General features: G+C 42.5%; 1 protein-coding gene and 1 long non-coding RNA gene across 5 annotated transcripts in view; one reads left to right on the forward strand and one right to left on the reverse strand.

Annotated features, from left to right (window-relative positions):
- Nucleotides 1-14,257, forward strand: part of GALNTL6 (polypeptide N-acetylgalactosaminyltransferase like 6) — a 967,667-nt gene that overhangs the window by 846,035 nt on the left and 107,375 nt on the right. The gene's annotated exons all lie outside the window — the stretch shown is intronic.
- Nucleotides 9,224-14,257, reverse strand: part of LOC118914269 (uncharacterized) — a 156,065-nt gene continuing 151,031 nt past the window's right edge. The window contains exon 3 of the long non-coding RNA XR_008997877.1: nucleotides 9,224-9,804. This is a non-coding gene — a long non-coding RNA (uncharacterized LOC118914269). The remainder of the gene's footprint in view (nucleotides 9,805-14,257) is intronic.

A 14,257-nucleotide genomic window follows, 5' to 3' on the forward strand; every position in this document is an offset into this window, starting at 1 on the left:
TGCACTGGGGTGGAAAGTCTGCAAATACATACCTTCTGGGAAGAAATCCAGGTCTGAGCTGAGACATACCAGGCGGAGTTCAGTCATGGACATAATTATTACACCTGATATATTTCACAGATGATGTAAATAAATAGTGAAGAATCAGACTAACCCATGTTGTTACTCTAATCAGACAATATTAAATTTATGTTACGCTAGGGACAGTATAGAATCCTAAGGCATTATGCCTGTAGTGTCTGATAACCACTGACATAAAGACCTTATGCAATTATTTTCTAATTTTCTTGATTAAACTTCGAGCTATTGAATAGTCATAGGAACATAGAGAAATAAAGATAGTAAAATGTGCATGTGTGTTTAATACCTGAGATCTTACTAAATATTTTTTGAAGATGCTGTGGTCTGGTAGATTTTCATCATAATCAAAGGTATTCCTAGCCTGCAGAGCTGATAGACCTCCTGCCCTACAGCAGGCATGACTGGTGTGCCAGATGGAAGTTTAGCATGCTTACCTAGTCCTGAAAATACAACCTATTTGGAAATGTTGAATCTGAGGCAAAGAGAGAATGATCTAGCCATCAGAATATTTCAAACTTCTCAGCAGAGAAAAATTACACTTAAAAAAATAGAAAAGATGATTTTTTGACATGTAGCAAAAGACCCTTGAGTGAGGATCCTTGGCAATTTTCAAGCAGGTTTTAAACCCATTCACATAATATTGACAGTCAAATTTCTGAAGACTAGCTGTCTTACCCCTCATAAGTCTAGGCCTCACACAAGTGCCAGAATCAAGGCAAACACTTCAAAATACTCTCAGGTTTTATAATCTTCTCAGCACTAAACATAAACATATCCTCTGTAAGTAAGCTGTACAGACAGCCTGTAAAATAAATCTAAACGCATCAGAGCAAGTATTTCTGGTTGTTGTCTGCATTGTGCCCATTTCTGTAGCTATGACAATATGATGAATGATGTATTTTATCCCAGCATTTTTATTGACAATTTTAAAGCAAAGCTTTATTCTTAATCAAGTGGTCATCATATGGAAAGTCTCCAAATACTGAGTTCAAATGCTTCTTTGAGCTTAGTTTTAAATCCATCAACTGAATCCACTTTAAGCCTTTATTCGCAGGCACTAAGCTTGCAAGCATTTATGTGCCCCCTTCCCTGGGTGCTGAGCAGCATGCCTACTTCTCCTGTGAGGGAAGCAGTCCTGAGTCATTGTTCTCTATGATCTGCATGTCCTTCCTCTGCCTCCTTCTTTACATCTTTCACTGTTGATCCGTGAAATCATTTATTCATGCAGTGATGTTTTTGAGCAGCTACCATGCACTGATACAATTGTAGGTTCTTGGGAAGTGAAGATGAATTACAGCACAGCACCTGCCTTCAGGCAGCTCGGAGTCTGTTGAATAGATCAATACATGCAAAAAATACCACTTCACAAATTGCAGACCACAGAGAAATACAGGTGTTTTAAAATAGTACAAATGTAACTGTCTCAATGCCTGGCAAATAAATAGATACATGCTGACCAGATGCCCCTTCAAGGAAGGACCTGCTATAGGAGAGTTTCCCCTGCCCAGGGCAGCCACCTTCAATGACTGATGAAAGGCATGACTGTCTATGCCCATAAATGGGTGTCTGAGATTCGGTTTCCAATCTGTGTGGGGAGGGTGGAGGAGGAAGGTTTACAAACCTCCAACAAGCAATTCTCAGCCACCAGGAGGGAGTCTGTGTAAGAATTCAACTCACTTCTAACACTGCCTCCGTCAGATGCCACCTGGTGAGGGCTCAGTCCCACAGACTACCCCCTCCTCTCCACTTCAGAAGCCAGTCCCAAGGCCAGTCTGTTACCTGTGTTTCTGAGCAACTGTCTGTAAATTAGAGGTTCCCACAACCCCATTCCTCAGGGCTGATTAAGTAGCCAGAGTGGCTCACAGAACTCTCAGAGAAACAGGTTACTTCCTAGGCCTCCAGTTTATTGCAAAAGGATGCAACTCAGGTACAGCCAGATGAAAGAGGCACAGAGGGCAAGGGATGAGGAAGGGTCCCAAGATACCCTATGCTCTCCAGGGTGCCTGTCTCCCCCAATCACCAGGCTCTCACCAGCCAAGGCTTTCCTGAACCAGTGCTTTCGGTTTTTGCTGGGCTACTTTCAGTAGATATGATCCATTCATGCCCTGTTGGTCACTGGCAACCGATTCACCGTCTAGCCTCTCCTGCCTCCCCGGAGGTCAGGGGTGGGACTGGAAGTTCCTACCCTCTGATCCTGTGGTTGAACCCAGGGGCAACCAGCCCACATCCTTGAGCTTTCCAAAGGTCACTTAATTAACATAACAAAAGCACTTTCATCACTCCCCATACTTAGGAAGTTCTAAGGGTTTGGGGACTATGAGCCAGGGCAGAACAAAGAGCAAATACATATTTCTTATAAAAAGTCATGATATTGCAGAACAACACCAGGCTCTCTGGGGGGTCAGCTGTCCTTCAGGCACGCATGCACCCCATTCTGTTTCCTCTCAGTCCTGCATCTTTCACCTCCCTTCCTTAGGAGTTAATTCCTATAAAAACATGCTGCCACTAAACTATGTTTTCTACCTTTATCTTGCATCTACCTACCACTTCAGCATTTTATTTAAAATAATAATAATAATAATAATAATAATATGGGAGAAATGTGGGATTCACATATAAATCAAGTATAAAAATCAAACGAATATTCATATTTGACCTGATTGTTTATAGTTCATAATGTGTGATCAAAACCAGAAGTTTCTGTGATGACTGCCCTTGTACTGTTCACCATGTAAGAACTTACTCACTATGTAAGAACTTGTTCACCATGTAAGAACTTGTTCGTTATGCTTCAGAAGATTGGAGACTGTTGAGGACTGGGCTTGGGGTTGATTAATGATTGTGCATTGAGTCCCCTATACAGAATTTTATTGTTGTTAACAACCATTTGATCAATAAATATGAGAGATGCCCTCTCAAAAAAAAAACAAAACAAAACATGCTGCCAGAATCAGCTTCCTGGAGAACCTAAGCAGCAGCATCTCCTGAATGAATTTTTAAATGAACCGCGGCCCTAGCTTTCTTGCATCAGCGTGTGGCCCTCGGGTATGTGCTGTGAGAGAAACTGCCACATAACTAGACGGGCAATGATAATCACAGTAGCAAAGACCCATCTAAGGTTTCCCCAGGGCCAGAACAGTGTCAACGGTCTTGTCTTATATGTATCAGCTCATTTAACCCTCACAGTAACCCTACAGGGGATGCTGTTATTAATCCTTGTCAACCTATCAGCATAGGGAATTCTAGACACTCAAGTGTCTTCCTCAAGGTCACACAGCTCCTGAGTGACTTCCAGGAAGTACAGCTCCCAAGTGTGGTGGCTTAACCTATATCTTATACCATTGCTCTAATTCTCTAGTGTCATGACTTGTGTCATAGCATCATTAATATCTGCAGTGGAATTACATATTAGAAGCACTTTTAGATGATAAATAATGTCTACCTTCGAGAGCCCCCACCACATGCTGGCACAGATGTAGGCAGTTTATTGCTTCAAATTGCTGTCAGAACATCTCTGTGAGTTAGGACAGGCTTGGTCATTCTCATTTTACCAATTAAAAAAGACGTTCGTAGCAATTATATGTTTTACAAAGTCAGAGTTCACAAGTCATAGAGACATTCTTGAATCTAGTATTTCTGTCTCGAAAACCAATTATCTCAGTTAATCTATTCAGATTTATCTAAATTAAGCTTAATCTGTGAACTATGAACTACATTAACTGAAACTGGGGTGAATCCTTAGGATCCGTCGTTTTTACTTGCACCACCTTACACACCAAACTTCCCAGAACGTGGTGAACAACCTCTGACCTTCTGTCCATTAGTGCCGCTATAGCCGTGATTTGGGATTTTCTTTCATAAACCTGGAAAAGATCCATTCCCCTGTGTTCTTTTAGAGCCCCTCTGGGGTTGTACAAGAGCTTCGACCCAAATGAAGATCATGCCTTCCAGTGCTGAGCCCAGTGCTATGAATGAACTGCGGGACATATTTGATTCTACTCTTAGGGGCTGAAGTAATTTATAGGAAATCCCAGTTCTTAACGTGTAATACTATGATGTCATTATTTGCTCTTTGAAGACACATTGAATTTCTCAGAAGTCACCGAGGCCCTTGGCCCGCAATCACCCCTAAATTTGCCTCACAGAAGAAACGATACGTCTCCTTCAAGTAACTCCTCAGGATGCAGTGCAGCAGCCATTCACAAAGAGTGGTTGGTAGCCTGAATATGGAAGACAGGAAGGGCAAGGGATGGCTTACATTCTACAAAGTAAAGTGTCTGTTTGCTCATACTAGGCACCTCAAGCCCTTCACGGTAAGAGTTTGGGCCAGGAAAACTCACGGTATCCAAAGTGGGAAGACGGAAAAGCAGCAGCTCAGCATTACAACAGCTGAGACTCAGGTCATACTCGCCTGGATGATCTTGCTTCGCCTTCACAACCTTGTGAGGCTTAGGAAAGCTGCCAACATCACCATCTCAACAGGAAAAACTGAGTCTCCAAGACACTCGGCCATTGCTCAGGCACCTGCGGCTATACAGGGGCGGAGCTGGGGCACAGACTCAACCCTTCTTCCAAAGCGAATGTGCTTTTCAGCCTCTGCATCGGGTCTTAGTGACCTAGCAAGTTCTGGGAGCGATTCAAGTAAAATTTAAATTTTTCCTAGGTTATCCTACACCAACTCCCTTAAAATGTCTCCAATGAGGTGTGTTTTTGTCAGGCAAAATGGTGACAGTGTGCCTGTCAGAGTACTCAAATTAACATTCTTTTAAATGAGAAGTTGATTTACCAAGTGCTATTTAAATTAAGAAGATGCCAAATGAGGCAACATCCTCTCTCCAGCTACCGCAGGTCATTTATGCCAGTGCTTCATAGACAGCCCTTCATTGTCCATTCACAATTCCATTCACCAGAGACTCATTAACCTCTGGGAAGAGTTCAAAGTTTGCATAAAAGCAAAGCAAAACAAAAACGTGTCCTCATCATAGACAGTAAAATATAAAGCAAAGATCAAATTTTTTTTAATTTACCTTATTCACATGCACATAAGAATCAATTGTTTTAGAACAAAAATCAGATTTCCTGGTCCCCAGAGATATTAATCCAGTAAGATCTCAAATGGATTCCAGGAACATTTTGTGTGTGTTCTCATGCACACAGCCCCCCAGCCACACTTAGAAATACATTGGACCTTGGGTGGGAGGGCGTGGGGGGGAAGTGGGTTCCACATATGAGGACAGTAACCCTCCCTGATGCTGGCTTTGAATAGCAGCATTGTTAGTAGTGACATAGTTCTGCCTAAAAATCACTAAGCTATAATAACTTAGTGAATAATAATTTGGCTTTTACCTTAATATCTCTTCATTGCCACTTACTATTTGTAGTTACAACAAAACCTCATTAATAGAGACCTTCTGTGGACTGAAAGGAACCTGTGAACTGTTACAGAATGATTTATGCAAACAATGAGGTTTTTCTAGACCACCATCAAATTACCAAAGGGTTTGTTTTTATGTGAATTTCTTCTACAAGAGAAGCAGACAAGTTCATACATTAACCCTAGGAATATAAATTTGTGTCATGTTTCTATCCTTCTTGAAAGTAACTTGAAAATTTTAACTAAACATTTTCAAAGTGCTCATATTCTTTAGCTCAGCAGTACAAGTTATATCCTAATGAAAAATGTTCACAAAGATTTGTAAACAAGTACATTTATGGCAGTAAAAATTTTGGAATAATTTAAGTGTCCACAAATAGGAAAATATAAACAAATTCTGACATAGTCAAATGATGGAATAGAATGCATCTTTTTAAAAATGTCTCCTAAGAGTTTTAAATAATATGGAAAAATGCTTTCCATGGGAAGTGGAAAGAATTTTTAAGAAATTCTTTAAAAATCATCTCAAATTATCTATTGTATGACTTCTTAACTAGTTTAATCAAAAAAAAAGAGAAAAAAGAGATCAGAAAGAAATATTCCAAAGTGTTAAAAAGAATTATCTTTGGAAGGTGAGATTGTGAGTAATTAGTATTTCACAGTGAATAGTATGTCTTTTATAATTTTATAAGTAATTTATTTAAAAGAAAATTTTGTTTTAAAAATTGGGGTGTACTTGTGTAACATTATATTAGTTTCAAGTGGACCACATAATTATTCAATATTTGTGAATATTGCAAAATGATCATCACAGTCAGTTTAGTTAACATGGGTTTTGCTTTCTTTTTTAATGTAATATTTGACACAGTTACAGATTTACTCCTAAGTATCCTAAAAAAGGAGGAGAAAATATTGTTTCTTCACTTTTGTTGTCTCACAATATGGCAGCTCCTCAGAAGCAGGCAGAGAGGCAGGCCACCCAAGAAAGGAGCCACCGGCTTTTTGTCACCCAATCTCAGAAGGGACATTCCATTACCTCTGCCACATTCTATCAGTAACTCAGTGACTAAATCCAGGTGTCACCCAGTGGAGGGCATCACACCACAGCAGGAAGGTGGGGATGTGGGGGACCACTGGCAGCTGTCCAAGAGGCTGCGGGCCCCAAAAGACTAAGTGGAAAGTCCCTAGTGTCAGTGGGTGAAAACACATCCCAGTCCCCCAAACAGAACACCTGGACAGTGACTTCCCCGGAGGTATTTTTCCTCTGTGCACATTTGAGAGGGTTATCAGTCATAAATGCTCAGACTCATCCAATGTCCCTCCCAGCTGAGCCCCGGCCCCCAGGGCCAATCCTTCCCAGGAAGGAAGAGCACATGTTCTCGTATCTTGGGTTGGAATTTGGAAATCATTTTCCTAGAGAAAAAAAGTATTGTAAATAGTCAATGTTTCGTCAGGCCAACTACTAGAAGCTTATGTAACACAAACTTTAAAACTTGAAAGGGACGTCAACTTCAGAAAATAAAATAGTGCTATTTCAACAACATCGAATCTTATAATGTTATTATTCCATGGAAAAATACATTTTGAGTTCTAAATAACTGACTTACAAACAGGCATTAGGAACATAATCAGCTTATTATCAGTCTTCTGTGTATAGACACAGAACATAGGCGTATGCCTTTTTGAATAATTTCCAGGAGAAATGTTCAAACTATGAAACCAATAAAACAATTAGGACAAATGTCAATTTAACCCCAGAATAGTATTACTCAACAATAACAGTAATGGATTTTTTTTTTGGATGTATGGAAAATAAAACTGAGTCTATCTTATACAGTGGATTTCAGTCTGTTCTTTTAATGACAGTTATCATGTGAAATTACTAGGCTAGAAGCATGAGTGGACCTCTGTAATGAGCCCTTCATTTATAAAGGAGTTCAAATTACTGCCATCGTTGCTAATTTGCAGATCGATGTTGCATAATGTATTTGCCTATAATCATAGGGGCCTCATACTATGGGGACTCAAAAGTTGGTGAAGAGGAAGTTTTGAATCTTAATATTTGTGGTAAATCCAATCCCAGACAGAGTTCCAACTATACCACCTTTTAGAGGTTATATATTGTTCATATAACCATCACCTCAGTGGGATGAGGTGAGTTTTTGTTGTACAGTATATTGAATTTCCTTTCCTCCCTCTCTTTCTTCCTTTGTTTCTTGCTCTCTTTCTCTCCTTTTATTTTGCTCCTGGCTTAGGTTTCTGATAACTACACACTGAAACAATTTCCACAAATATAAGTCACAGTCATCTGTATACTTGTCGGCATGGGGGGCCATAATGAAGGGGTCACATTTTCTCTTGCCTTTAGCTTTAAAACAGCTGCTGACCTATGGCAGCCTTGGACCATGCTTTATTTCAGAGGTTTGTCATTTTGAGGGTGAACGTGATGCTGCATCTCCCTTGAGGAATGTATTTGAGATAAATCTATTGCACTTATTTGAATTCTTACCAACTATTGTGGCCTCAAATATATGTTTTTCCTTTCTTTTCCCTCTCTGACTCTAACAATACATTCTCTTCCATTAGAGAACTCTGTAAAAATGAAAATTCACATTTTAATGTTTCTCCTAGCCCAGGTGGATACAGTTAATCTAGAGGAACAAATGAGAAAGGTGTGCGTTTTCAAATTTTTTGTGATAGGAAGATGAATTTGCTTGATGTAGGTGTGTTTGTGTGCATGGCTGTGTATCAGCATATCTGTAATGATTATTCTATTCTAAATACTTCCCTTTGCTGAGGCACTAAATCCTACTTTAACTGTTTAAATTGCTGGGTTTCTCCCAGAAGTAGTGAGGGATGGACTGATGTGGCAGACACTTCCTGAGTTCCCGAACAGGCTGGCACTGTCCTAAGTATCAGGAACTTGATACTCTCTGAGCTTCCAGTCTATCGAGGGTGACTTCTCCTTCACTGAGTTTTCAATCTAATGAAGAATATGGACATTAACTTGATACTCATACAAATATATTTTCATATTCACTGGCTTTTTTTAGGGATGTGAAGATATCTATATAAATCAATTTCCAAATGTACAAAGCGTGGGGGAATCGCTCAGCTTCCCTGGAGATGCACGGTTGGGGGGTTCAGGACTCGGGGTCTGCCTTTCCCAGCTCCCTTCCCCTACCCGCCCTTAAGGATGGGAGCTACTCAAGTCTCAGTCTGGGAGACCCTCTGTCTAGTGGCCGCTCACCTTGGCAACGTCTAGTGAACACAAAGGTGACACCACATTTATATGTGATCGTAAGCATAAAAGGTGGCACCCAAGTTTACATATTGGGCCAAATGTCGTTTTTGGACTGGACTTCTTCGGATTAGATTGATCTGTCCAGCAGCCATTCGGCTTCTCCCCTCGGAATAGCTTTAAGTCATCTCCGTGCTGGTGGCCCGTGTCTGGTGTCCGCGGCCCCGCGAGCCTGGCCCTCTGTCACTGCTCCCGCTCCTCAGTAAAGATGCCCCTCGTGTTCAATCTGAGACAGGATGTCAGATCTGAGCCTGAACGTCCCTCCTCAGGATGGCCTTACTCCACCCCGTTCCCATCAGCACCTTCTCTCATGACACCCTTTCACTGTATTCCATTTACAAGTTATAATATGTATTTGTGTGGATATTAACATTTTTAGTATAATATGTGGATATATGAACACTATTATAGCCACAACAGTTATATTCTAGCTGCTATTGGAGCCCCAATAGTTATTAGAATAGACACTCAAGAAAAATGTTAAATACATGAGTGAAAAGAAATGGAAATTTTCCCATTTACCTGGGTTAAGACTCTCGTGGGAAGAAAAGAACAGTTGTGCGCTTCTTGTGCTCCTCAGCAAGTATCAGAGTTCGTTCTGAGCGTAACAGGAGTGAGTGCGCCGAGAGGGTCTAAGGGGACAGCTGGAGGCGTTGGCACCACTGGGTTACTTTGAAGGTTCCTCAAACGGGTCTCCAGAAGACACAGCACTGCCCGTTCTGAGAACCTCCGCTGGCTGGTCCTTTCCCAGAGGCAAGAGTCACTGGAACTAATGGGGAGTAAGGATTTTTCCCAAAGCCGCCCACAGAAACATTTGCCCAAAACCCCACGGGTGGTTTGCCGCTCCAGCAGAAGCAACTGGAAGATGGAGAGCAGCTGCTGTCCCCGAGCAGAGCAGCCCCGGACCTTCCCTCCAGCACGTGCTGTGGACAGTCGCTGCCGGTGAGAATCACCACCATCAGGAAGGTCACCAGGTCTGCTCCGGTGGCCACCGCCGAGGGAAATCACTGCCGACGCACGCAGCCGGGTGCCATCTCTCCTGGAGCTGCTAACAGGAATCATGAGAAAGTGAAATGGCACCAGGGACATCTTACTACTGACCTGCAGGATGACAGCACAGCCCTTTCCATGTAGTCCTCTCTTTCAAGAAGAAACACTATTTTAAAAAAACTTGATGAAGATTGAGGGTCCGAGAGAGCCCACATTTGTAGTGACCCTACAGAACAGAAAAGGAGCTCGTAGGGTCACCGCCGAAGGTCTGCCTTCGATGTATGAAATGATGAAACAAAGTAAAAGTTTCTCATTCAAAATGGAGGAAAAAGAGTAAATAGACTCTGAGCATTAGTTCCGTAAATATAAGACTTGATCTTATTGATCATGTAAACTGACAGTTCCTAGTTCAAACACCTGACTGTGTCAGTGGAAGAACAGATTGGTGGACAGACCAATGGATGGTTTCCATTCGTCTTATAATTAAGAATAGGACTCGTGACTCATTTTAAGTAAACACATATATTGAACAAAGCAGGTATATTTATAATATATGATACCTGTTCACCACGATAAAAGATATTTTCTATGGTTCTATGGTTTTATGTATAAAAAAATTAATTAATTATTATTTATTTATTGTTTAAAAAACAATATGTTTTTTGTTTTCAGTCTGCATACAAAATCTAGAGATGGATGGCAGAGATTTTGTAAAGCCATTTGTATTTTTATATTTTATATTTATGTATAATTTATATTATTGACAAGGCATCATTGAAAACTTAAAAAAGAAAATAAATTAGATGCAACATGCAGGTACGGGCTGAAATAGGGTAAGGGGAATGGGAGCCATGCACTGACTCGGCTCATTCAGAAGCTTGAAGGGCTTGGCATCAATGTCATTTAAGTCCTCGCTGGAAAGGTGCTGCCTCCTAAGGGCTTTCCTCTTTGTACCATGTGACCACATCCTTCAGAAGGGAAGCTCTAGATTCATCTTCCTTGATATGTCATGTTTGTGTTTGGATATTTTTGCTGATGAAAAAGAGCAGCATCTTAAGGCTGACAAGGTGAACAGAATTAAGTGAAGGCAGGAGTTGCCCACAGGACTTGAGTATCAGAGGCTCACACTGCTCCCCTTCCCTCATGTCACCTCCCCCTGGGTCATCCTTGGAGTCTTGGGTGGGACAAGGAGTATTTGAGATTACTGGTCTGTCAACATTGTCTTCGAGAAGAGAAAATTGCAGTTGGCCACAGGGAAATATGATTGAATTAGAGGCTTAGACACTCTGAGTTGGACACAAGTCAACATAAAGACCTCATCTAGCACATTCAGTCAATGGAGAAGAACTGTAGGTCTGCTCACAGGGGTCCAGAATCAGTAGAGTAGTGGTAACTTCTCTTAAAACCTTGACACATATACAACGAAGTAGCACAATTACAAAACAAGATGTGTGTCTCAGTTAACTAACTAAGGTCCTTTAAGGCCAGGTCACATATTTGTCATAAAGCAGCCTGAGCTGACAAGCACAGCCCCAGGGACAGTGGCCCCGCAGCAGCAGCGTGGTTGGGAATGCAGAGAAAAAGAGAGGAAGCTGAGCAATGACATAGTCGCAGGGTCAGTCAGAAGTGGGGACCTGACTGTCGAGTGTGGTGGCCAGAGGGGCAAAGCGCACTCCATTCTGCTTCACAGCAGCGCAAGTTCTAAGCTGCTCTGATATTTAAGGCCAGACAGTGTTCTGGCGGCATGATCCTGGGTGTTCTGCCTGGACAGAACGGGACAACAGTGGATGGGGAGAAAGGGAGCAAAGGGGATGTAGATGGCCGACGGGGAAGGAAGCTAGATCACGTCAGCCTGAGAGGGTTCATGTGCAGGGACCAGTCTGGTCCAAACCTGGTGGGTGGGGCAAGTTTTTCCACATTGGAGGGCCCTAGGCATGGCCTTCTGAAATCCAAATGCTGACATCCTAACCCCAAGGTGATGGCATTAGCAGATGGGCCCTTTCGGAGGTGATGAGGACATGAGGGTGGGGCCCCAGGAATGGGATTAGTGCCTTCATAAAAAGAGGTGTAAGAACTTGCTCTTTCTGCTCTCTGCCATGTGAAGACACAGTGTGAAGACAAACACCTATAAACCAGAGAGGACGTGCTCACCAGACACCAGATTTGCCTTAAGCTTGGACTTTACAGCCTCCAGAACCATGAGAAGAAAACATTTGTGGTTCAAGGCCCTTAGTCCCTCATAATTTGCTGTGGAAGCCCTAAGGTAGAAACCCTAGTAACTTCTATGGTAAATAAGCCCTGGAACTCAGGACCTCAGCACAACTGAAATTTTATTTTTCATTCTAATTCTGATCAAGTATTTGAAGGGCAGACTGGTTGTAGGCATATTCAAATGATTCAGAGACCCAGGCTTAGACTCTTTCCATCCCCATCATCCCTTACTGCCTCCGAGCACCCGCTTCTGGTATTAGTGGGAAATAGGACATAATAGATCACATGGAAAAATCAGCAGGCAAAGGCCAGTCATTCCACCCACATCCCATTGCTTGAATGCAGTTGCATGGCCCCACTAAACATGGAGGGGCAGGGGCTGTGCCAGGGCTTCCAGTCCCTGGCTGAGCTCCACCCCCAGCAGTAGCTCTTCACCTCGCAGAGAGAACACAGACCATGGCTGACAAATGGCCTCTGCACTGCGGTGTTCATGTAGATTGCATGTTCACTGGGGCAAGGGAGATTCAGCAGTGAGAAAGCAGTGACCATAGAGATAGCAAATAAAAGCAAAAATGGTTTCTGGAGAAAGAAAGAATACATACATTTATATATGTGGGACTAATGTAGATTTTTGTAGGTCGAGTTGGTTTTTCATGAGCACTTTGGTGTTGCCATCTGCTTATATGGTTGAATCAATACCATGTCACTGACAAAGAGAAAAGGACTAGCAAAGAAAACAGGCCCAGTTGGGTGCATCCCTCGGGTGTGCTGTGATAGACCACGCTTTAAAGAATGGTCTAGGCAAAAACCACATTAAGAAATAAATGTAACAGAGGAAGGAGGGAAAGCTGACACTTGGCAATCATTTTGGGTTCAGCACTATACTAGGTGCACTAGTTATCTATTGCTTTGGAATGAGATGCACACAACCTTGGCAAATTAAAACAGCCACACTTATTATCTTACAGTGTCTGCAGGTTAGGGATCCAGGATGGCTTTGGTGAGTGCCCTGCATGGGGTCCCAAAAGGTTGCAATCTCATCTGAGGCTCATCTGGGAAAGTAGCCACTTGCAAGCTCCCTTGGGTTTGGGAATAATTCGGTTCCTTGCTACTGTAGGACTGGGGGCTTCAGTTTTTGCTGGCTGTGGCTGGAGGCCACCCATGTTTCCTCACCACGTTGAGCTCCCCAAAACAGCGTATGCTTCCTCAGTACCAGAGAGAGAGAAGCTGTCTTACAGGACATGATCACATGATCACATACTTGGATCAGGTACATCCCACACCTTACTGCATCCCTCAGAAACAAGTCATTAGTTGTTATGGACTGAGAGCTTGCATCCCCCTAAAATGTACATGTGGAAGCCCTGACCCCCAGGGTGATGGTATTCGGAGGTGGAGCCTTGGAGAGGTAATTAGACTTGGATGAGGCCATGAGGGTAGGGCCCCCATGATGAGATTGGTGGCCTTATAAGAGGATGAAGACAGAGACCAAGCTCCTATCTCCCTGCCATTGGAGGACACAGCTGTCTGCAAGCCAGGATGAGGGTCCCTCCCAGGAGCTGAACCTGCCTTGATCTTGGACTTCCAGCCTCCAGAACTGTGAGAGACTGATGCCTGCTGCGTAAGCCACCCAGGCTGTGGTATTTTGTTAAAGCAGCCCAAGCTGACTGAGACACCGATTCAGCCACACTCGAGGGCACGGACGTCAGAGCAGGGATCACAGGAGCCAGCTTAGCCTCTGTCTGCCACACTAGGTGATCCTGTGGAAGGCACGAGTATTCCCAGTTTACTGACAGAAAACCTCAGTAACGGTTGAAAGAAGTCGGCTAATGTGTCAATTGCTAAGGTAAATGATAAAGCAGAGATTAGAATCCAGTCTGGTTGACCCCACAGCCATCTTGTCACACCACACATATGACAAAATTGTCTTTGTGGTTCTGCTGCACCTCCTGTTTTGAATTTCCTAATTATTTCTGAGTGTCCAGGGCTCCCTACTGATTCCTCCAAATCATGAGACATCTGATTAGGGTCGTGATCCCCCCCAAAGAGCATCTTATTTTCTGAGAGACTTTACCCACTTTCTCACTTAATTGCCCAGTGGTAGAAACTTACAAGGTGACTAACTAGCTAATGAAATAAATTAAACTGGGCTAATAGCTTACTGCATTCTGCCACTTAGATAACATATTTGTGTTGTGAGAGAGCTTTATGAGAGAGAATATCAACCAGATTTATATTCGTAATATAATTTTTATGTTCTTGTTTTATCGAAACCTGCATTCTAAAGCAGATTCTGCCAG

The sequence above is a fragment of the Manis pentadactyla genome, chromosome 1 (genome assembly GCF_030020395.1).
Source record: "Manis pentadactyla isolate mManPen7 chromosome 1, mManPen7.hap1, whole genome shotgun sequence".
In the NCBI taxonomy this organism is placed as follows: domain Eukaryota; kingdom Metazoa; phylum Chordata; class Mammalia; order Pholidota; family Manidae; genus Manis; species Manis pentadactyla.